The 25,864-nt window shown below is 42.6% G+C and overlaps 1 pseudogene; it reads right to left on the bottom strand.

The window, feature by feature from the left end:
• Nucleotides 1-24,448: 24,448 nt before the first annotated feature.
• On the bottom strand, nt 24,449-25,183 carry LOC148092527 (mortality factor 4-like protein 2; annotated as a pseudogene).
• Nucleotides 25,184-25,864: the final 681 nt, after the last annotated feature.

The raw sequence follows: 25,864 nt of genomic DNA, 5'->3' as shown, positions 1-25,864 counted from the left end.
ATCGATGTGTCTCTCTCACATCAGTGTTTCTCTCTCTCTCTCCAGCCTTCCCTTCTACTCTTTCTAAAAATCAAGAAAAAAATATCCTTGTGTGACGATTAAAAAACCAACAAACAAAAAAATGTGTTGAGTGGGAAAAGGACAACCAAACTCTGGAATCTGGAATCAATCATGATATAATTGATTACCACTCTGAGCTCAAGATCTCCTTGGGCTTCACCACTGGCTGAGATGACACTTGGCCTCAACACGACCCAAGAGGCATCATCCTGGGCTGCATCTGAGACTCCCTGTTGCCTCCTAAAGTCCTGACCTGAGCCAGGACCCATTTCCAGGGTGTCAGGGTGAGAGGGGTGGTGGCTTTGGTCAAGGACATGCAGCTAGTATAAACTCATGCAGCCGGTGGGAGAAAGGGGACATGAGCTCAATCATTCCACCAAGGGTGGGATGGGCTAGAGCCTCTTTTCTCACTCTTATTTTCTCTCTTCAATGTTTCCCTCAACCCCTAGTTTCAGGACAACTCTGGGGTGGTCCTTGCCAGGGTCAGTGCATTCCATGGGGGACAAGGGACCACTTTGGGGAATTGGGGGCTTCTAATCTTTGAAATGCTCCCCTGATAGGGTCACAGAGCTGCCTCTTGGGAGTGACTTTCCTGAGAAAGGAAACAAACGAAGGTGGGAAGTAAAGTACTATGAAGTCCTCAGAATCTGATCCACCCAGAGGACCTGAGACCCTGTATGGACGTGACCTTCTGCACAGCAGCTCCCCCCAAAATGGTGGCAATTGGGGCCTGAGGCTTCGCATCTGGGTTGAGCATCATTCCAAGCACTACCCAAGATATGGAAGTGCAGTGAGCGTTTGAGAAGAAAAAATTTATTCCAGGACAGAATTCCTGTTTATAACAATGCATTTCCATTGCTTTATTTTCTTCTGTGGCTGCTGTTAGCTTCTATTTACAGCCTCTGCCACAAAACAAGGCAAAGCAGATGAACCACTGGCACTGGGCATAGCAGTGCTCAGCAGAGGTGCCACTCTCAGACCTCGAGTGCTGGAACTTTATAGGAGAAAGCACCTCCCACTGTCTGAGCCCTTCCAGCGCCTGTCTGTGTTCATGTCGTTCCTGCTGATTCCTGAAGGAGGCAGTAGTGGAATAACTATGGGTGCACAAAGGGGAAGAGGATGTGAATCCCAACATCCTGGCTATAGCAATGACATTCTAGTCAATCCTCAGTGAGAGTCAACCTCAAACAAGCCTCCTGTCACATTCACCAGATGGAAGAGGGTGCTTGACGGGGCAATGACCCAGTTCACCAGGACAGCTTCTTGCAACCTGGTTATGATAATAAGGGTGTGTTTCACCCTCGAGTGGTATTGTGTAAAACCACTAGGTGATGTTCTGTGGGTGAAGTTCACCACTTGCACATATGCATACCTGCTGTCTCTTATCTACAAACTAGATGGTAAGATACCTGTGGTCAAAAATCACTACTTTGGTGCTTAACAGAGCATTGAATTAAAATTTACTTATTTTTTGGATGCTTGCCACATCTGCCCTAGCAGGAGCCAGTGAATCATTGACCAGGATGGGGGTCATGCTCAGGCAGGTTTACTGGTCTGGTCTTACCAACATCACTGTACAGGTTCACACTAAATAAAATATTTACTGAGTGGAATATCCAGGCTAATTATCCTACAGATAAAAATTTTTAGAAGAGATAAACTTTATTATGGAAAATTTCATGCAATTTTTATAAATATTGAGAAGAAAAATAGTATAGTACATCCTTATGTACCCATCACGCAGCTTAACAATGATCATCCCAGTCTTTTTCGGAGATGTGGAAGATGGTAGCACTCTGACAAGAAGCAGAGCGCCCTTGCTCCCAGCCAGAGACTAGATTTACAGCTAAAATGCTGCATAGCCAGCTTGCAAAAACAAGAGAAATATACCTGATTGGACATATTTCAAGTAGGGAGCACTGGAGAAACATTGTAGAGTCTGGTAAGAAAAGGGGAGAGAGAAGAAAGGGGGAGTCCCCCCTGAAGCCACTGCTGGGCTTTGAGGCCTGAGGGTTAGAAGCTGCAAAGCTCGCTCCCCTTGGGAGAGTGGACTGGCATCCAAAAGCTGGGATCTCACACCCAGAGCGGAGCAGAAGGGAAGGAGAGCCCGAGCAGGGCAGGCAGAGGGAGCCAGGGAAACAGTGTGCCTGCGAGGAGGGGACCGTGCTTCCCAGTGAAACAACGAGCCTAATGGTGGCAGCCGGGGAAGGAGAGATTCACTCTGGCTTCTGACTGTAGTAAAAGCTGTCCCATAGGATGTGACTTCTGAATAGAAAGGGGCATGTGGGGTGGATCAAGATTCCAGCTGCCAGAGAAAGGGACCTGTGCGGCCAGCTGGGAGGATCAGATAGGGTATCTTTGACACCTCTGAAGAGAGCCAGGATAACATGCAGAGCTGCCCCAGCTTTACTGAGATCAGCTGTGCAGGAGATCTGACATCATAACCCCTCCTGCTTGGATCCGAGGGTGCAAGGGAGCCAGGTCCTCACAAAGAAGGTTTTCTGCCTGTTTTTTACTTTATATGTTTTTGATTACTGGTCGGCACCTCACGGCATCCACCTTCCTGGCATTGGGGAGACAGACCAGTGAAAGCTGGGATTTGTGCTTGCATAGTGGAGAATTTGAACTGAGCACCCTGTGAGATCAGCTATTCAGATCTGGGAAAGGAGGGGTGGAGCACATTTACCTCTCCCTCAGGCTAGGAGCACCACTCCCAACAGGAAAGAGGCTGGTTCAGCAGACTGAAGCTCAGATACCTGCCCCCCTCCCCCGCAGGACACAGTCCTGAGGTGGAAGGGAGATCAGCTCACAGATGACAAGAGTAAGACTCTCAGGGACTGTTGTATAGGAACTGGAGGAAAAGCTTAAAACCTCTTCTGTGGACTGGGCAGGCAAAGTGTTCACCAGAATGTTTTTTAATTGAACCCACTGAGCCCAGGCTGCTGAAATGGCCCATACAGAAAAGCCACCAGACTGAAGTTAATCTGAACCTGCAGCAGGCCAGTACATGGGGAACTAGAATCAGAGGACAGGGTAGGGACTGAGGAGCTGGCTGTGAAGCACAGACTAACTTCCCCACAGTGAGTGCCTGACAGAGAAACCTCTAAGTAAAGAGAGTGATACCCTGAGCTACACTAGCCACCCTGCACCCTAAAGACTCTAGAGAAGACTCTGGAGCAAGACCAGGCAACTACAAGGAGGATGCAAAATAGCTGACAAGAGGAGGTGTCCCACAGAAAGCCTCAGATCAACCATCTACCTAAGGACACCAGAGCCAAACCTAGACAGCTCCTACATTGGCTGATACACAAGCACCTCCCAGGAGAACCGAAATCAGCATAAAAAACAGTGAGTCACAAACAACATAAGCTGCCCAGAAGAAACTCACCTGAGTGATTGTCTTTTTTTTTTTTTTTAGAAAAAAAAAGGGGGGGGGGAATTTCTTTTAAAATTTTTAAACTTTTAATTATTAAATTTTTTAGTTAATTTTTAAAAGTTTTTGTTTTGCTTTGCTGTTTGGGGGTTTTGTTTGTTTGTTTGGTTTTTTCCTTTATTTAGTTTTGTCTTTTGTTCTATTATCAAGATTTTCTTGATATCCCTGCTTAATTGCTGGGATATTATCATTATAACCAATAAGTTTACTGCTGTTCTCTATAGTTTCCCCCAAATCTTTTATTGGACTCCCTCCCTGCCCGGACTTTATCTCTCTCTCTCCTCTAGATCCATTAGCATGAATTTTTTTCTTTCTTTTCTTTTTCTCCCTTCTGCCTTCCTGTCTTTTTGTTTGTTAGTTTCTGTTTGTCTCTTTATTGTATTTTCACTTTTTATTTTTCAACTATTATCCTATTCCTATGCTCTACCCTTAATTTTTTGTTTGCTCATCATTCAGAATCTTTTCTCTGCCCCTTTTATCTCCCAGTAGCTTCTCTATTTTTTTACTATTTATTTTATTACTTTTATTTTTTATTTTTCATTACTATTAGCAATAATATCCTTCTCTCTCTCTCTCTTTTTCTTTTTGCTTTAACATTTGTGTTCTCACTTCACTCTCCCAGTTCTACTTTCTCTTGGGATGTTTTCATTGTGATTGTCAAGATATTTTGTAAGATACTGCTTGTTACCTAGCAGTTTAGTTGTGTATTGTCCAACCTTGCAGCACCCATACAACAGCTCACATGATGTGGTTGGGACAGAGACACACAGTTCGCCAACCTGAGAGGACAGTTCTCCCAAGGATGGGTCAACAGCAATCTAGACCCAATCACAACAGGAGAGCCCAAAGAACCCACAAAAGGGATAACCACAAAAGAGACACACTTAGAACAAAGAGCTCAGAAGTATCAGGAAAACACACTTCTGGGATCCATGGGACACACACCACAAAATCCAACCCCACAAGACTGGGAGACAGCAAATATATCTAATATACAGATATAAACACTAAGAGTCACTAAAATGGGAAGAAAAAGAAACAACCTCCAAACTAAAGAAAAGGAAAAATCACTAGAAAAAGACTTTGATGAGATGGAGTTAAGCAAGTTATCAGAAACAGAGTTCAGAATAATGGTTATAAAGATGTTCAAGTTAATTAATGAGAACATGGAACTTAGTGAAAACATGAAAAAAGAGATAAATACCATAAATAAGAATCAGGCAGAAATGAAGAATACTATATCTGATATGAAGAATACACTGGAAGGAATTAAAAACAGGCTCAATGAAGCAGAGGATAGAATAAGTGACTTATAAGACAAGGTAGAGAAAAAAAACATTCAATCAGAGCAGTAAAAAGAAAAAAACACTTAAAAAGCATTAGGACAGTCTAAGGGAGCTTTGGGACAACATGAAGTGAAACAGCATTCACATTATAGGAGTGCCAGAGGGGGAGGAAAGAGAGCAAGGGATAGAGAATTTGGTGGAGGAAATAATGACAGTAAAGTTCCCTACACTGGCGAAGGAGAAAACCACACAAGTTCAGGAAGCACAAAGGGATCCAAAGAGACCCACTCCGAGACACATCATAATTAAAATGGCAAACGTTGAGGACAAATAGAAAATTCTAAGGGCTGCAAGAGAGAGACAAACAGGGACCTACATGGGAGCCCCCATAAGGCTGACAGCTGATTTCTCAACAGAAACACTTCAGGCCTGAAGGGAGTGGCATGAAGTTCTCAAAGTAATAAAAAGCAAGCACCTGCAACCAAAACTGCTTTATCCAGCAAAGCTATCATTTAAAATTGAAGGTGAAATAAAGAGCTTCTGAGACAAGAGAAGGCTACAGGAGTCATTACCACTAAACCAGCATTGCAAGAAATGCTAAAAGGACTGCTCTAAGGAAAAGAAACAATAGTGAGAGAAAGGTACATCAGCATAAAGGGGAAAGTGGCATCAAATAAGTATATATCAATAGTAACGTTAAATGTAAATGGAATAAATGCTCCAATCAAAAGACATAGGGTAGCTGAATGGATAAGAAAACAGAATCCAAATATATGATGTCTACAAGAGACCTACCTCAGAGCAAAAGATTCATACAGGCTGAAAGTGAAGGGATGGAAAAAAAATATTCCATGAAAATGGAAACAACAAAAAAACTGGAGTAGCAATACTTATTTCTGACAAAATAGACTTCAAAATAAAGACCATAACACGAGACAAAGGTGACCATGTAATACTAAAGGGATTGATCCAACAGGAAGAAATAGCCCTTGTAAATATATATGCACGGAATATAGGAGCACCAAAATATATAAAAAATTTTACTTGTGTACTTTACAGAGGAGATTGACTGCAACAAAATCATAGTGGGGGACTTTAACACCCCACTGTCATCATTGGACAGATCATCAAGACAAAAAATCCACAGGGTAACAGCAACTTTAAATGACACACTAGATCTAATGGATTTAAGTAACATTTACAGAACATTTCATCCCAAAGCAGCAGAATATACATTCTTTTCAAGTGCTCATGGATCATTCTTAAAAATGGACCACATGTTAGGGCACAAAACAAGCCTTTACAAGTTCAAGAAGATGGAAATCATATCAAACGTCTTCTCAGACCACAATGGCATGAAACTAGAAATCAACCACTACAAAAAAACCCTCAAAAATATTCAAACACATGGAGGCTAAATAGCATGTTATTAAACAATGAATGGGTTACCAATAAGATCAAGAAAGAAATCAAAAACTTCCTGGAAACAAATGAAAGTGAACATACAACAACCAAAAATCTATGGGACACAGCAAAAGCGGTCCTGAGAAGAAAGTTCATAGCACTGCAGGTCTACCTCAAAAAATAAGAAGAAAACCTAATAAACCATCTAAAACTACAACTTAAGAATGAAAAAAGGGAGCAGCAAGAAAAGCTCAAAGGAAGTAGAAGGGAGGAAATAATAAAGATCAGAGCCAAATAATTGACCTAGTGACTAAAATAAAAGCAAACAGTACATAATATCAATGAAACCAAGAGCTGGTTCTTTGCAAAGATAAATAATATTGATGAACCTTTAGCCAGACTCACCAAGAAACAAAGAGAGAGGACCCAAATAAATAAAATCAGAAACAAAAAAGGAAATATAACTGACACCATAGAAATACAAAAAATCATAATAAAATACTACGAGCAACTATATGCCAACAAGCTGGACAACATGAGTGAACTTGACAAATTCTTATAAACATACAATCTTCCTAAACTCAATTAGAAAGAATCAGAAAACTTGAATAGGCCAATAACAACTAATGAAATTGAAGCGGTAATCAAAAAACTCTCAGCAAACAATAGTCCAGAACCAGATGGATTTACAGTTTTACAAACATTCAAAGAAGAATTAACACCTATTCTCTTCAAACTATTACAGAAAACTCAAGAGGAAGGAACAATTCCAAGCTCTTTTATGAGGCCAGTATTTTCCTAATATAAAACCAGATAAAGACACTACAAAGAAAGAAAATTACAGACCAATATCCCTGATGAACACAGATGCTAAAATAGAGAACAAAATATTAACAAATCGGATACAGCAATATATTAAAAAGATCATACACCATGGCCAAGTGGGATTTATTCCAGGAATGCAAGGCTGGTGGAATATTCACAAATCAAAATGTGATACATCACATAAACAAAATGGACAAAAATCATATGATCATATCAATAGATGCAGAAAGAGCATTGGACAAAATCCAGCACCCATTTTTGATAAAAATCTCTCAGTAAAGTGGGAATAAAGGGATCATACCTCAACATAATAAAGGCCATATATGACAGACCTACAGCCAACATCATACTCAATGGTGAAAAACGAAAACCATTTCCCTTAAAAGCAGGAACAAGACAGAGATGTCTATTTTCACTATTCTTATTCAACATAGTACTGGAAGTTCTTGCCACAGCTATTAGACAAGAAGAAAAAAATTAAGGGTATCCAAATTGGAAAGGAGGAAGTAGAACTGTCATTATTTGCAGATGACATGATATCGTACATAGAAAACCCTAAAGATTCCATCAAAGTACTACTAGATTTAAAAATTAATTTGGCACGGTACCAGGATACAAAATTAACATCCAAAAATAGATGGCATTTTTTTGTACACCAATAATGAACTCTCAGACAGAGAAACTAAAAAAAAATTCCATTTACCATTGCAACTATAAAAATAAGATACCTAGGAATAAACTTTAAAAAGGATATAAAAGACCTGTTCTTGGAAAACTATATGACATTGGAAAAAGAAATAGAGGAAGATATAAACAAGTGGGAGAATATACCATGTTCATGGATTGGAAGAATTAACATCATTTAAATGTCCATTCTACCAAAAGCGGTCTGTAGATTCAATGCAATTTCTATTAAAATACCAACAGCATATTTAACAGAGCTAGAACAAATATTCCAAAAATTTATATGGAGGCAAAAAGACCCTGAATAGCTTTAGCAATCTTTAGAAAGAAGAACAGAGTTGGAAGGATCACTACACCAGATATCAAACTATACTACAAAGCCATTGTAATCAAAACAGCCTGGTATTGGTACAACAACAAACATATAGATCAATGAAACAGAACAGAGACCCATGAACCATTTGGATTGATTGTAAATTGAAATTCTGTCAACAGAACAGAGACCTCATGCCATTATGGTCAATTAATATTTGACAAAGGAGGAAAGAGCATACAATGGAGTAAAGATAGTCTCTTCGATTAATGGTGCTGGGAAAATTGGACAGGTACATGCAAAAAAGTGAAACTAGACCAACAACTTACTCCATACACAAGAATAAATTCAAAATGGATAAAAGACTTAAATGTGAGTTTTAAAACCTTAAAATTCCTGGAAGAAAACAGGCAGTAAGGTCACAGACATCTCACATAGTGGAATTTTCACTGATACATCTCCTAGGGCAAGAAAAACAAAGGAGAAAATAAACATATGGGACTACATCAAACTAAAGAGCTTCTGCACAGCAAAAGAAATCATCCTCAAAATACAAAGGAACCCCATGGTCTGGGAGAACATATTTTCCAAGGATGCATCTGATAAGGGGCTAATTTCCAAAATATACAATGAACTCATACAACTCAACAAGAGGAAGACAAACAATCCAATTTAAAAATGGGCAAAGGACCTAAATACACACTTCTCCAAAGAAAACATACAGATGGTCAAGAGACATATGAAAAATTGCTCAATGTTGCTAATCATTAGAGAGACATAAAGTAAAACCACAATGAGGTATCACTTCCCACCTGTCAGAATGGCCACCATCAACAAACAACAAGTGCTGGCAAGAATGTGGAGAAAGGAGAACCCTGGTGCACTGCTGGTAGGAATGCAGACTGGCGCAGTCACTTTGGAAAACAGTATGGAGTTTCCTCAAAAAAATTAAAAATTGAACTGCCTTTTACCCAGTGACCCCACTTCTAGAGATATATCCTAAGAAACCCAAAACACCAGTCAGAAAGAACTTGTGCACCCCTATGTTCATAGCAGTACAATTTACAATAGCTAAGATCTGGAAACAGCCCAAGTGCCCATCAGTAGATGAGTAGATAAAAAAGCTGTGGGACATGTATACCATGGAATACTACACAGCTGTAAAAAAGAAAGCTCCCTTACCCTTCGGGACAGCATGGAGGGACCTGGAGAGTATTATGCTAAGTGAAATAAGCCAGTCAGAGAAAGACAAACACACGATCTCACTTATATGTGGAATCTAAAGAACATAATAAACGGATGAACAAAATAGATTTAGTGACACTGAAGCATGGGACAGACTGAGGAATCTCAGAAAGAAGGTGGGGATGGGTTGGTTGCGGGGAGAGATTAACAAATGAATGTATATGCATAGGTGCATAACCCACGTGCACAGACAATAGTGTTGTGAAGGCCTTGGGTGAGGTAGGTGGGTGCAGGTAGACGGGTCAATGAGGGAAAAGGGGGATATCTATAATACTTTCAACAATAAACATTAGCCCAGCCAGGCGTGGCTCAGCGGTTGAGCATTGACCCAGGATCCAGGCGATCGGGGTTCGATTCCTGGTCAGGGCACATGCCCGGGTTAAGGGCTCGATCCCCAGCAGGGGGCTTGCGGGAGGCAGCCGATCAATGACTCTCTCATCATTGACGTTTCTATCTCTCTCTCTCCCTCTACTTTCCTCTCTCTGAAATCAATAAAGATATATTTAAAAAATAAAAAATAAAACTGTTTTTAAAATAAATAAATAAATAAACATTAAAAAATAAAACAAAATAAAAATAAATTTTAAAAAATGAATCCACTTCCTCTGAGTTATTCTGAAGCAAACCTTACATATCATATTTTTTGGTCCATGCATATTTCAGTATAGCTCTCTAAAATAGTAAAACTCTTTTAAAAATAACTAAATCAAGGTGAGACCTAAAATAATTAGCAATGACTACTTAATATCATCAAATGTCCATTCATATAAAAATTTTTATTATCTCATAAATGTTTTAATAGTTTAAATCAAGGTAAAAGAAGATCGAATCATTGCCATTGGTTGATATGCCTGTTGAGTCTCTTCTGATTCCTAATTGCTCTCTCCCCACCACCACCTGTGGAGTGTATCTGTTGAGGAAATCAAATTATTTGTCCCAGAAGACCTGGGTTTTGTTAATCGCATTCACGTGGTATCATTTAGCATGTGTCTCTGTCTTCTGGATTTCTGGTCCTTAGATATTAGGTTCAATTTTTCTTCAAGAATGCTTCACAGATGGTGGTACGTACCTCACCTGGGGACCACAGGATGCCTGGTTATTCAGGATCACTGAGTCAACTATTTCATTTGAGGCTGCAAAAAGGTAATTTTCTAATTTTTAAATAATTTATTCTTCATTTTGTTTACTGGAATGCTTCTATAAAGAGAAACTTTCCCTCATCAACTATTTGATTATCTAAGGAACAGTTCGTACAGAAAACACCAGATAAATGCATCGTTATTTTCCCTTATTGACCAGTTTTCAAATATTAAGTTGGTTTCCTAGTACATGCCAATCAGCAAATTGTAGCAGTTGCTATTGTTTCTGAGTGTCAGGATGGACAAATTGACTTGGATACAGAGATATGTCTCAGTCCATTGCTGTGTTTATTCTCATGATGCTCAAGTGGTCACATCTTCAGCAAATAGCAGCGCAGAGCTGTGATATCAGCGATCCTTCCACCATGGAGCTCACATTTCCAGCTGGGGACTCTCAGTGAACCAGGAACAAAATATGTAAAGCAGATGGTGTTCAAAGATGACAGCACTATGACATGCTGTGGAAAACAGGAAAAGCTGAGTCAGGGAAGAGCACTGTGTACATGGGGGTTGTGATGCTACATAGAAGGATCAGTGGTGTCATTTTAGCAAAGACCTGAGGAGGTGAGGGGGTTGCTATGGGAAAACCTGGGAGATGAATGTGCAGGTCAAGGAAATGACGAGTCACCCTAAGGTGGGAGCGTGCCTGCTCTGAGTGCTAGTTGAGATGGTGTCATACTGTGGATCACTGTGACTCATTTTTAAAACTCAACATTGTGTTTTTAAAATTCATCCGTGTTTTGGGGGTATATCTGTGATTTATTGATTCTCACTGCTGTATAACATTCCATTACATGAATATACCACAATTTAATGAACCAATGAACATTTGGGGGGTTTCTGGGTTTTTTTGCTATCATATGTAATGCTGCATGAACGGCTGTTTTCCTGGGGCACGTGAGCGAGAGTCTCTGGGACAGTGCACCAAGCTTTTTTCATACCACGGTCCTTATAAAAAATGATAACCCGTGGGGGTAAACTGAGTTAATATGGGGATATCTATAGGGATTTGGTGGGGGAAAAAATTATTATGTTTTCCATATATCATGTAATTGCAATACGTAATTATCTTTCTCTTTTTCTAAATTTTCCCTTTTTTTTTTCTTCACACTTTCTCTATCTTCACCAGAAAAAAATTTCATTCCCTGAATATCTGATCACAAGTAGAACATAGGTACAAGCAATCTAAACAGGTGTTTCTTAAAATGCAGTCTGTGGGTATCACTACACTCATGTTCACTAGCTCACAGGAAAGAACTGGTGAGACCCATTTATGCCAACTGTAAACTAAGTGGCATCACAGTTCAAGGATGAACAAAGCTCCAAAGTAGTGCGAATGAAGGGACAGTGGAGAGAGAATCGAGTCATCATACAAAATGTACTTCTGTAGCAGACAGTGCAGCAACTTATTCATGTTGGAAGTAGCTGTTGGTTTCAGCAAAACAATGTCATTTGTCACCTTAAATTAATATTGACAACTAAATTTCATTGGCTTTGTGCTTAATTTATAAATTGGTTTTAGCTTAATAGCCATAGAAGAACTATACACATAAAATTATAATAAAGATAAAAATGAAGTGCATACCCACTTAAGAATCTGTTTTTAAAGCTTAGAAGTTGCCCGTTACTCAAGTCTGAGACAAAGTTATCACAGTAGCGACCCTTTCCACTTCCTACTGAGCCTGGATTTTGTCGGTAGCCTGCCTCTCCTACCCAGCCACATGCTTAGGGGAGTTTGTCGCCTTCACCACCTCAAGGTTCTGATGGGTCTGAGCGAACCATGGGCACCTTGTTACTTTGCCAGTGATTGGTTTAAATATGAACATGGGGCCCTGGACCAATGGCTCAGTTGGTTTGAGCGTCATCCATACACCGAAAGGTGGCAGGTTCGATGCCAGTCATGGCACATACCCAGGATTTTACAGAACAATAGACCTAACTCAACAGCACGTGCAGCTCTCTTCAGAGGGAAGGAGGAAGCTGCAGATGACTGAAACCATCACGCGTTCTCCATGCCCAGCTGAAGATTTTATAATGAAGCAAAACCAAATCTTTACCATTTTCATGTTAACTTGGTAAAACTTGTTTTTATTCCCTAAGTTAGATGAGAATTGGAATAGAAGGTGTTGCAACTGTAAATGAAGATGTACAGTTAGTCATTATAAGAACTGCTTAGCCCGGCCGGGCGTGGCTCAGCGGTTGGGCATTGACCTGGGATCCAGGCGATCAGGGTTCGATTCCCGGTCAGGGCACATGCCTGGGTTGCAGGCTAGCTGATCAATGACTCTCTCATCATTGATGTTTCTATTTCTCTCTCACTCTCCCTCCCTCTCTTTGAGATCAATAAAGATATATTTAAAAAAAAAAAAAAGAACCGCTTAGCCCTGGTGGGTTTGGCTCCATGGTTAGAGAGTCGGCCACGGTACCTCAGTTGCAGGCTCAATCCCTGGCCCTGGCCGGGGTGTGTGCAGGAGGCAGCCAATCGATGTGTCTCTCTTACATCAATGTTTCTGTCTCTCTCTGTGTCCCTTCCACTCTCTCTGAAAAGCAATGGAAAAAATATATTCTTGGGTGGGGATTAAAAAGAAGAAGAAGAAGAGCTGCTTAATAATTTCATAAAGTATGAAGCAGGCAATTGATATTTTACTTTCTTTTCAGATAACATACACAAAAAGAATGTGTAAAAGTCCAATTATAGGCATATAGCTTTGCAACCATAAATTAAACTGTAGTAGGACACAAATAAAATAACCAGACACAGAGTTTTGGCCTTCATGTGGGCTATGGAATAAAGCAAGCCAAGAAAACAAGTCAGGCACTTCCTCTTCAAACTGCTGGGTCTTTCTAGTTAAAAAATAAATGGTGTTTGTACAAGGCCCATTGTGAGAAGCGCAGGCAGGACTCTGAAGAAAACCTGAATGAGGCGGGCCCTGGAGCCTGTCAGAGACCCTCTGTCCTGCTCCTGACTAGCTCCCATCACCAAGCAGCCCAGCTGGCTGAGGACCCGAGGTAGAACATCACTGGTTCTACAGGCAGTAGGAATTTTGGGGCCTGGAAGCCCTGATGCTTGAAAATTGTACCCCAGAAACTGACTAATTTTGAGAGTTGCGCAGTGGATTAGAAAAGATTATCTGACTCTGGTTAACAGAGAGCATATGATTGAGAGTCCAAAGCTGTCTGCCTGGGCCCAAACCTGGCTCTACCGCTGACCAACTGTGTGACTTTAGACAAGTTGCTTAAACTCTCTGTGCCTTGGTTTCCTTCTCTGTAACTGAGATTAAGAAAAGTACTTGTTAGAGGTGTTATGAGGATTAACTGAGTAAACAACTGCACAGAATAGAACAGGGCTTGGTGGGTAGTGAGACTCAGTGTCACCTGCACTGCCCTTATCTCTGATTTATGGCACATGCAAGAAGTGAGATCAACAAAGATGAAAAATGCCCACTACTGTTTATTGGTTAGGAAAGTATGCAACTACAGATAACAGAAGCCCTCCCAGGACTGGCTAAAACAGACAAGGTCCATGTGTTTCAAGACGGGTCTGAGGTGGGCAGCCGAGAACTCGGGCAGGTGCTTCGAGGTCTCAAGGACCCAGCCTCATTCTGCACTTTCTTCACCACTCTTCTTAGGTCACTGGATTTCCTCTCCACACTTCTCACCTCTTGGTCACAAGACAGCTGCTACCCTTCCTATTTTATTTCAGACAGGAAGAATGGAAAGGTGCCAGGAGAAAATAGTTTTTTATTTTGGAAGCTGCAGCCTCTCTGGGGATTTCCACTTTATCTCATTGAGTAAAACTGTATGGCACATGCCTCACCTCACCCCACAAACAACCCAAGCCCCAACTGCAAGAGAGACTAAGAAATGGAGAATTTGTGTTTTTCAGCCTCTAGAAGGAAAGGGGTTGTAAACTGACCAGGTAGGACAATGCCACAGAGGAAAACACCTGCCTATGTTTGCTTAGGCTTTTACTGTTGAGAATTTTCTTGTTGGAAATGGTTTTGATCCTGGGAAAAAGGCTTAGAGTGTTATCTTTTGTTAGAAAATATTGGTTCTTATCATTTCACTCCACAGTGAAAGATTAGACTTAAAATGCAAATTCCTCTCAAACAGGCAATATGGACATTTGAATTTAGACAGAACAGAACAGAAAGTGTCCTGAGACCAGGTGTGTTTGGTAAAAGAATATGTGAGGGTGGGGAGACCACTCTACAACTTTGCCCGACCAGAGACATTTTCATCTGCTTGGCACTAATAATGTGGATTTATTTTAGTAAACTAAAGATGATCACTTACCAAAAAAGTGCATGAAAAACAAAACACCTATTTTCAAACCAGATCTTGTAGGGAGCCCTGGTATAGCAACAGCTGATACAGATTGGGGCCAGAGCCATGAAGTGCTTCCCTTCCACAGCATCCAGCATCCAGAAGCTTCTGAGGCATGCTTACGTACACCTACAGGGGTTTTTGAAGGACTTTTTCTGGCCATTTTGCATAATAATTTTGTTTTTATTGTCCACACAGATGAAGCAGAGAGTGACGTGTGTTTTCCTGGGATCACAGGTCCAAAGGGGATAAAAACCTTCAGGGTTTGGACCCAGACGTTGCACACTCAGCTCTCCTGAAACAATGTTCCAGCTTCTCGCCAGAGAGAGTGAGCTAAGCGCCTGCTCTAAATGCAGGGTCTGGGCCTTGCCTCTGCTGTTCCAGCTTCATCATTTTTGTGTGGGAGCTGGAGTCTGTAATATTCGCCAGGAGCCCAGGTGAGTTTTCACTTAGCTGGTGCAGGAATTTGAGTTTTGCAAAACTTTATTCTCTTGCCAGGTAATTTCAGTTGCTTCATTTCCCCAACATGTAGTCACAATCGTCATAATAAAACATGATGTTGTGGTACCCTCTGCATTAGTCTGCTGGAGCTGCCATAACAAAGTCCCACAGACTGGGAGGTTTAAACAACAGAATTTACTCACTTACAGTTCTGGAGGCTGGAAGCTGTTGGCAGAGGTGGCTTCTTCTCTGAACTAGTTGGGAACACTGTGGTCGCCTGGGTTTTGGGTTTCTGGTAATGGCAGCTAGGTAATTTGGACCAACCCTCCTAAAAAGAAGCAAGATAAAATATATGTTCAGGACTTCAGAGAACTAAGGGGCATTGAAGCACCGAGAGAAGGAAACCCAAGAAGGTGAGCCTGGTTTGGGGCCGCTTCTCCCTTGGAGGCACCTGCTGTTTCTGCAGGGGGACAGAGGGCTCTCTGGGTACAGGGGACACTCCAGTTCTTGACCTCCTCCTGCTGGTTATGAAACTAGACACAAGGGGTCCAAGGCTGCCTGTCACTACTTGAGCCAAATTAAGCAGAGACCAGGTTGAGTCATATCTGAGCATTTATTCCATTATTACCAGCAAAATGGGACAGCAGTTGGTCACCCTGGACATTCTACTCTGATCTCCCCTTGCCAGTTGGTTAATTATATACCAGTGAGGAGAAGATAACTCGTGCAGCTGGGAGCTGCAAGTGTAACAGGGAAAGGGGAGGAGGGTCTGCAGACCGGCCTTCAGGAGCTCAGAATCCAGTAACCAGGTGGCTGATCTTCTGTGATGTTACAAACAGCTCAGCCCCGTCCTGGGACCAGAGAATAGTCAGCATACCTGAGGCAAACTCCCGGAGGAGGTCAGGGTCGAGGCACAGCAACCAAATCAAAGTATGTCCAGTCCCTGATCTGTTCTCAAAATGTCTTTCTTTTCTGAGTAATGGACCAACCGAGGCACCTTATCTTTTCACAGCTTTGTTTCATCCCCCAGTTTCCCAGAGTCCGTAAGAAACCTTTTATCTATAGTTAGTAAGGTGTGGCCCTATTCTTATTACATGCCCTCCCTACTATCAGTTACACAGTGTTTACTTTGTGGTGATTCATTGATCTGGACATTTATGCTTTGAATACTTTTCTCTACCTGCCTTTTGCCTCAAAAAAAGAAAAAGTTCACTTAACAAAGACTCGCAATTCACAGACTAGTGTGTGAGGTCCTGCTCTGCTACCTAGAAATGTATCCTCATGAACATTCATTTTTTCCAAACCCCTAAAAGCAGAGTGTTTTAGTCTGCTCCATAGGACTGTCCTGAGGTATAAATGAGAACCTGTCACATGCCTGGAAGCTAGTAGGTTCCCGGCTAGCAGCAGCAGTAATTATGAATTACCACTTACTGAGAACCTAGTATGTCCCAGTCACTGCCCTAAGCTCTTTACTGGTGCCTCAGCCTGTACAGTCAGTGCCATTGCGTAGAGAAGAGACCACAGCTCAGCGTGGGCTGGACGTTAGACTCAGGCCTTGTCCAAAACCAGGGCTGGGAACCCATTTGCTGGCTGCTGAACACTCAGGGCAGCAAGAGCACCACCTCACCTCTGGGTTCAGTCCTGTGTGTTTACTAAGTGAATGCAGTCTCAAGATCAACTTCTCAAATTCAGCATCACGGAATTTCCAGTTTTCCCAGAATAAACTTACTTGTTCCAATTAATTCTACCTAAAAGGAAGGCATTTTGACTTTTTCCTCAAGGTGAGATTGAGACATGCACTAAATTAGAAAACATGCTGTCCCAAAGTAACCAAAATAAATCTTTGCCAAGCTCAGATATAACTCAAAGTTTCATTAATCAGGACAGACAACAAGATGGTGTGTAGGTAACAGCAGTACCTGGGACATTCAAGGAAGAACTAACTTGCCTGGAATCAGGGAAAGAGGTGGAGGGGTAGCTTTCCCCCAGGCAGAAGAGCTGGCAGAGGCCATTGCTCCTTTGATGAGCCCTCCTCCCATAGAGCTGGCTGGCAGACAGCTGTTCTGAATCTCCATCAACCTGACTCATACCTTTCACCCTGCCCTGGTGATTCCCAGGGATCGCTCCCCTCTGTATTTGCAGGCTCATTCAAGCCATCTCCAGTGGCTTTTCTATGCAAGTGGCCTCTTGAGCCTCATGCTTAAGACTTTCCTAAAATCTCTTAAACAAGCAGCAGTGTGCACCATGTGGCTTGATAAGTGGCCCCAGGCCTGGCATTAGTGGCAGCCTGCACTGGCTCATAGCTTGGCCTCTCCTGGGCACCTCAAAGCCCAGCACAAGTAGCATCCATCTAAGGATTGCTGGGTAGCTTATGCTGGGTGACCCTGGGCAAAGCACTGGCAGAGCGGACTTTGCACTTCCCAGGAGGCCCCAGAGACAGTGCAATCCACCTGGTCTTCAGCTTCGACCATGCTGGATTACAACCCCACCACATCCACAAGTGACACACTCAAGGGGTGCACTTGGTGAACATCAAAGCTCCACTGAAGTAAATGCTGCCCCAGGGTGTCTCCAGCACAGCAGCTCTTTGGATGTAGCTGCAGTTGGTTCCCACAGTTGATTGTCTGGGGAGTCAATTCCTCCCAGTGACACCAACAGCAACCAGGTTCAACTACAACAGGACAGTGCACACAGCCCCTACAAGAGAGCACTCAGAAGGGCCAGCTCAGGTGACTGGGAAGGTTGAGCCACTGGGCCCTACAGGACACGTACTACATAAGGCCACTCTACAAATTCCAGGAGACATAGCAGCTCTACCTAATACATAGAAACAAACACCTGGAAGTAGCCAAAATGTGGAGGCAAAGAAACATGTCACAGAGGAAAGAACAGAAGAAATCTCCAGAAAAAGAACTAAATGAAATGGAGCCAAGCAAGCTAACAGATACAGAGTTCAGAATAATGGTTATAGCGATGCTCAAGGATATTAGTAAGACTATTAAGGAATCTAGTGAGATCATGGATGATATAATAAAGTATCAATCAGAAATGAAGGCTACATGAACTGAAATGAAGAATAATTTACAGGGAATCAACAGTAGAGCGGAGGACGCTGAGAATCAAATCAACAATTTGGAACATGAAGAAACAAAAAACACCCAACCAGAAGAGCAAAAAGAAAAAAGAAGCCAGAAATACGAAGATAGTGTAAAGAGTCTCTGGGACAACTTCAAGTGACCCAACATTCTCATTATAGGGATAACAGAAGAAGAAGAAGGAGAGCAAGAAATTGAAAACCTATTTGAAAAAATAATGACAGAAAACTTCCCCTACCTAGGGAAAGAAATAGACTGACAAGTCCAGGAAGCACAGAGGGTCTCAAACAAGGGGAACCCAAGGAGGCCCATAGCAAGACACATCATAATTAAAATGCCAAAGGTTAAAGACAAAGAGAGAATCTTGAAAGCAGCAAGAGAAAAGCAATTAGTTTCCTGCAAGGGAGCACCCATACAACTGTCAGCTGATTTCTCAACAGAAACTTTGCAGACCAGAAGGGAGTGGCAAGAAATATTCAAAGTGATGAAAAGCAAGAACCTACGACCAAGACGACTCTACCCAGCACAGCTATCATTTAGAACTGAAGGTCAGATAAAGAGCTTCACAGATAAGAAAAAGCTACAGGAGTTCATCACCATTCGATCAGTACTACATGAAATGTTGAAGAGTCTTCTTTCAGAAGAAGCTAATGAACAAAAGAATCTGACAAACAAAGTAGACCCAGAGACATTGACACATGTAACAGATGATCATATTTCAGAGGGAAGATGGAAGGGGAGTGGAGGGTGGGAAGAGATTAACCAAAGAAGTTACATGCATATATGCATAACCCATGGACACAGACAATAATGGGGAGGGGGTGGGAGGGGCCTGGGGAGGGGGTGGAAGGTGAAGGGGATCAATGGGGGAAAATGGGACACCTGTAATACTTTCAACAATAAAGATAATTTTTAAAAAAAAAGTTCATTAATCAAAAAAAGGAGGCACTGGAAGAGGAGGAGGAAGAGAGCTTCATTTTTCAGGGGCTGCAGTGGGAGTTGGGGAAGTGGGTGCCATGAGCCCATCCCAGTGCAGAGTTTAGGAAGCAGGTTCTAGAGTGTGCTGCAGATACCAGCAGGCCTGGGAGTGGCATGAGCCCAATCTGCCTCAGCTTGGCCTTGCACCCCTGGAGACACGTGTGAGGTGAAGGAGCCAAAGGACCCTGTGCTCTGAGCAGCTGCTTTTGCCACGCCAGCCTGGGCTATAGCTTGGTGCCTGTCCCATTGGATAAGGCTCCTTCTTCAAGCAAGCTAGTCTTTATATGCCCTGTGTTTCTTTTTTGGCTTTTGTTTTTTCCTTCAGTTGCCTAGTAAATATTTACTAGAAAATTCCAAGCTTGCTGTGGATGAACAAAGAGGAAAAGCAATGTGTCTACGCCCAGGCCAGCCTCACCGGAGAGCTCAGAGAGCCCGTGAGGACAGGCTGTCCACATGGCCACAGCTGCGGCTCCAGCTGGAATTCTGAGGAGTTGGGAGAGGGGCATGAGTGAGGTGGACACTGGAGTTGTTGACAGCGGCCATAGACTTCTCTTTTTCCTTCCCCAACTTTTTGAACTTGTCGATCATTGTACACAGTCACAGTGATAGATAAGACATGGGTCTCAAGGTGTGGAAGGTTCTTATTAAATGCTGTCTTGCTAAATGTTAAACTGTAACACAGTGTTTTGCAGGTGCAGCTGATAGGACGGGAACACAAGGATAAGTCCAGCCAACTGCAAAGAAGAAATCAACGTGTAACTGACCAAGTGAGTAACCAGGGCTAAGCTTCTCTTCTGGGAGACAGAGCTTTGGATGTGGATCCCCTGTCTCCTTTATTTGCTGTGACAACCATGTCTTGTCTCATTCTTGAATAGAGTACCCAAGTGGCAAACCCCTTGAGTTCGTTAACAATAGCACTTATCACTTAGATGTATGCCTGCTGACTCCTCATGGGACAGCGTCTCAAAGCCAGAGGTTGTTCCTGTGTATTTGGGTATCAGCAGTGCCTACATGGTATTTAGTACAGAATGTTTCTTGCATGAAAATTAATGGTGTGACATTGAAGTGGGGGAGGGGCTGCATGAGCAAAAGAACTGTCCCTCCCTCCCGAACAACTGGGAATCCCAAACTGAGGAGAAAGTCTTCTGAGGAGACAAAGGTGTCATACGGCAGGCTCCCTGGAGAGTGACCAAGCACATGGCATCTGCTAGACCCCAGCAAGGGAATCAGAGTTAGTAGCTTTTAAGTTATTATTACTTTGAAAAAGTTCAAAGGATGTTGTCAAATGTATGCTCACAATGCAATGAGTCAGATGATGGTGGTGATGTGAATTTGCAGACGTTCTCCTTAGGAAGAGATGTTCAAGGTGGGCACAATACTGTGAGTACCTACATGTCTTTCCACAAGGGGACCTCGTCTTGTTCTTAGATCCTAGCAATGAAAAATTTGTCATTTTTAAATTGCTGCAAAACAATTTAGAATGGCAACTTACACTTTCTGCACCTGGTTTAGTGCACCATTCTATAATTGGCTCGATACATTTTAGACACTCACATGCTGCCTTATTTACCTGGGAACCTGGGACACCTTGGGGGCAGCCACTTTTGATACTGAAGTCTGGTGTACCTGTAGAAGGCACAACTGCTATTCCACCCCACATGGAACCTAGCCCCTAAGTGAACTCAAGCACAGGTGTTTGGGGTGGTGATAAGAGTGAAGGGTGGCCTCAGCTGGTGGGACCGTGTTATTATTCAGTAGAGCTGCCAAGGTGACCTCTCACACTAACCTGGTCCCTGAAAGCCTACCTGGGCTTTTACTGCTCAAGAGCTTCAATGTAGAAGAGAAAGATCCATGGACTCTGAACTTCATGAGGGAAAGTTCATTTAAATGCAGACTGAACAACTCATTGTCAACAGTGAGGAGAATCTCTCACTGCCTCTTACACTTTTACACCATTCTTTTGAACACAAGGTACACTTGAAGAATTATCTGTTATCAGAGGCAATGCACTTTTTTTCAAAAAGGAATTTCTTTCTTTCATGCAGTTTTTCAATACCCGCCATGAGAGCATTGTCCAGGAATTTCACAGAACGATGAAACCGATCCCAGAGATGTTAGTCTGGCCTCCTGACAGATCCCCAGAATCTCCGGTCTACCCCAGTTTTCACCAGTTTTGAGAAAATATAGTGGACCATCCTCCCCATGTCATGCGGGGGTGAACACTTCGTGTGTTGGAGATGTGTGTGATGCTTGATGCAGCAGACTCGTTCCTGGGAGGGCACGGGGAGCCATCCCAATCTGAAACCATTTAAAGCTGTGGGTGTGAGTGGCCCTCTAGTGGTCACCGACTGGTTTCTGCCCAGCCTCACAGTCAGTACACGTGCCTTTACCCTCAGTCCGTCCCATGGCAATCCTGTGAGTGGCCAGCTGGTGATTCCCAGGCCCCTGTGGGGGAGGAAATGAAGACTCAGGAAGGTCACGTGATTTGTACAAGGTCACAAAACAGAATTGGGATGAAATGTACATCACTGAGCCCCAGCCCACTCTGCTTCACATCCTTTGCTTTTCCCAGGTGTCAGGTGCTGTCTCAGCTGTTAGAAGCATAGTAGCAAATAAAATTGATAAATTCCTGCCCCCACTTAGAGTCCAGTGAAGGAACATGAATAGCAGATGAGTGGTGAAATGGGCGTTATATTAAATGACAAGGGATTTAGAGAAAAAGAAAGCAGGGGAGTGGGACACGCAGATTGGATATGGTTGTTTGCAATTTAAAGAGGAGCCTCAGGTGACATTTGTCACTAAAGGAAAAGCTTCCAGGCAGAGGAAACAATAATCACAAAGGCCTGTAGAGAAGTGGCCAGCCCGGCCCCAGGAGCAGCTCAGATGGGACGGGGGCAGAGGTGGGTTGTGAGGTCAGACAGGCGGTGGGGGCAGCCGTGGAGGGACCTGAGAGCCATGTCCCTAGCCTCGGCTCTTCCTCTGACTTCGAGGGTTTGGAGCTGACAAGCGATATATTTACTTCATTCTAACAAGGGTCGCTCTGGAATTTTGTCTTGCAACATACATTTCCAAGAAAAAAGCGACATAAAAGAATATTACACTTGTTATTGTGGTCCTTCGAACAAGGTAACAATAGCAAACACGTCATCGGGCGCCTGCTATGGCAGGCACTTGGCAAGGGGGTTCTTACCCACATCATTTCATTCAGTCCTTGCAGCTGGATGCATGATGAAATTGCTGTTGTGCCATTTTACTGATGAAAAACCTGAGGCTCAGACAGGTTAGCTGAGTGGCCAAGTTCACAGGCCAAACGGTGGTGTCCCTTGAGTCGGAACTATTCCCTCACTGCTCTCGTGACCATGTGCCCATCATTCTGGCTGAAATGATGTCCTCCTTGCCAAAGCACCTCACAGAAAATACTCTAATATGTAACAAAAATTGGTGAATATTTTAAATGTTCCGTTAACACGATGGCAGTGTCCTCCCGTGCCACTTGTCAATGGCAATCAACCTGAAAATCTTATTTTTAACAATCTAGTAACATTTAATAACTTTTATAAGGGCCTTTGATTAACCTTCAGTCCTATTAACAAAAGTAAATAACATTTAAACAGCATTTGTAAATGTAATCATTTGACTTCCTTGATTGATTAACAAACACATCTTCCTAAACACTTTCTTCTGGAAAGTTAACAAACAAAACCTGGACATATGATGAATTTTACATTCTCTTAAAATGTCAACATAAAATCATTATCATTATCATTATCATTATCATTATCTAAGTCAGCTATTTAATAGCACATTTCAAATTAAAATTACAAGTTTGACCTGACACCTCAGCACACAAAATCCTCTTAAACATAACAATAGGGCCTCCCTGGCCAATGTCCCTCAGTAGCCAGAGCGTCGGCCTGCTCGCTGAAGGGCTGCAGGTTTGAGTCCAGTCCAGGGCACGTATCTCCCTTGCAGGTTCGATCCCTGCTCTAGTCAGGGCGCATGCAGGAGGCAACCAATCAATGTGACTCTCTCAAATCAGTGTGTGTGTTTTCTCCCTCTCTCTCCTCTCCTTCCCTCCCTTACTCTCTCTCTCTAAAAAAATCAATGGAAAAAAATCCTTGGGTGAGGGTTAATAAAACAAAAATGTAACAATAAGAAAAGTGACAAATATCCACAAATTATTTTTAACCCCAATATACCAATATATCAAAAATAGATGACCGATCAATGTCTCTCTCTCTCTCTTTCTCTCTCTCTCCCTTCTCTCTTTCTAAAAAATCAATAAGCATGTCCTCAGGTGAGGGGGGAAAGTAGGCTTAACTTACCTTTATCATTTTTACACTTAATTCTATACCTTTTCAGAGTTAAAAGTTATGTGCCCACTAAGGAAACAATTCTCATTCCAAATAACTTTGGGACTGAGCTCCCAGGTGAATTTCTGGGGACTCCTTACCCACTGGCTGAAGTGGCACTGTGAGCAGGGGCAGCAGGTAGGAAGTGTGAGCTGCGGCCAGAGACACCTAGCATGATTTTTCCTCCTTTTTCTTTTTTTGCTTTGAAATTTAGGAGCAAAATTTATTTAAGATCTGAAATATAGTTACTAAAATATCGACTTCTCCAGAAAACCATGGCTACACAATAATGCATTGTCTCTATCATGTTAGAACATGCATTAGACTCAAATACAAAAACCATGAGACAAACCACCATCCTTGAACAATTTGAGCAAAGATAGATATCTATGGAACAACACAGATGGACTTGCAGAGGGTGCGCTGTTTTACCTCAAGCACCATTTAAAAAGAGCACAAATGCATGGGTTTTCAGGAATATACATTAAGTTGAACCTCTGGCACCAGGAATCAGGACATTTTTGTCATGCAGCATTAACACATAATTAGAAAATTGTGTAGTGTCAAAGGGACAGAACCCCCAGCATTCAACAATGTTGTCAACCAGGCAAGGAAATGTCCTACTGAATGTTTCTTCTTTGTCTCATTACTGCAACACTGGTGGCAACTTTGAGAAAAGGAGCTTGCACTCCTTTTATTTTTTGTTTAAAACAAAATGGAAAAACTGAAATATAAGCCATGTTATTCTTTAATGATCTTGAAAGACATCAATTATACTAGAAAAAGACTAAGACCAAAAAGAGTGTTTACAGATACAAGATGCAACAGTGAGTGCCCAGAATACCCTCACGGGGCTCTGGGTGGTGCTCAGCCAAAGCCCCTTTGTAACCACTGGCAGTGAACAGACCCATCGCTCTTTGCCAGGTGTTTTATGAAATCATGTCAATAGCCCAACAATAATGTGAGGCTCCTCTCATCAAGAAGCATGTAGGCCAACACTGCTCCGAGCTTACAGATCATCTCAGCAGGCGAGGTGCTCTGTAATCCTGGGACATTTCGGCCCACTGGGGCCTCTCAAATCTGCAGAGCAGAGAGCCCAGCATCACGTTGAAGTATGCTTTCATTCCCGCCACGATTTCACCTACATTTTTCTTAGCAGGAAGTTGAAACAGCTGCTTCTGCCTGGTAACTCAGCCCCAGTCCTCAACAAGCCATGGTTTAATTCTTCAGGAATCTTCACTCTAACTTCCATTCTCTTCTTAAAGGCATCCTCGCTTTCTAGCAGTGGAGTCAGCCGGGCCCTTTCCTCTGGAGGTGACTGAGGGCTCCGCTGGCTTTGCCACCATCTCTGCCTCCAGGAGTCTTCCGCTTGTTCCTTCCTCATGGATCGGGAAGAGGTTTCTCTGCAGAGCGACCCCCCACATCTGCCTGGGAGGGTGGGTTCCAGGTTCTTCTGCTGTGGACAAGCTGTCTTCTTTCCTGAGGAACGCCTCATCTTACTTCTCTACACATAGCTTCCAGCTGGTTTTTTGAAGCTGCCTTCTGCAGACTGTGGTCTACCCATTTGAGAGCCCCGCTTTCAGGAACTTGTTCAACCCTATTTTTATTTCTACTAATAACCCTCTTCCTTCTTGCTTTCCCAAGAACTCCTAATGTTTTCCCAGATGGAATCTTATGGATCTTCGGGACGGTCTGGAGGAGGATGTGGAGACAACCCCAGACTCTGTCATCGGGATCAGACATTCTGACCCTCCTTATGCAGCAAAACTGCCTTTTCTCATAATGGCCTGAAGCAGGAGCGCAGTCTCCCAGCAGCGGATGCATGATCACCGCTGTCCCTCCAAAAGCATAGTCCAGGGTGATTTCTCTTGACTGCCAAGCTGGGCCTGGTATACTTGCTACATCAGTGTCTTGCAAATGTGTTGGTTCACAGTCCTGGTTCCCTGCATTTGGTGATGTGGTACCCACTTCTTCCTGCTAGTTGACTGGACGTCACAGTGCTAATTCAGGCTTAATTCTATTCTAAATACTTTTCATATTTTATAAATTTGCTGCAGCGCTAACTTACAGTTATTTAAGTGATGTTGTAGTAGATTTCCTGTCTCTCCAAGACTTTGCTAACCCTGATCACAGCTTTGAAATCAGGCCAATGGTGAGACCTGGGCTTATGTGGAAGACAATGGCAGTGGGAAAGAAGACAGCAAAACTGGAGCACCCTGAGAGCAGAGTAGGGGGATGTTGAGACTGTATGTGTGGGAAAGAAGACATATGAAGCAACTAAGT

The sequence above is a fragment of the Miniopterus natalensis genome, chromosome 9 (genome assembly GCF_054644295.1).
Source record: "Miniopterus natalensis isolate mMinNat1 chromosome 9, mMinNat1.hap1, whole genome shotgun sequence".
Taxonomy (NCBI): Eukaryota; Metazoa; Chordata; class Mammalia; order Chiroptera; family Miniopteridae; genus Miniopterus; species Miniopterus natalensis.
The sequence above is the reverse complement of the archived record's forward strand: the minus strand, read 5'-3'. Positions and strand labels throughout refer to the sequence as shown.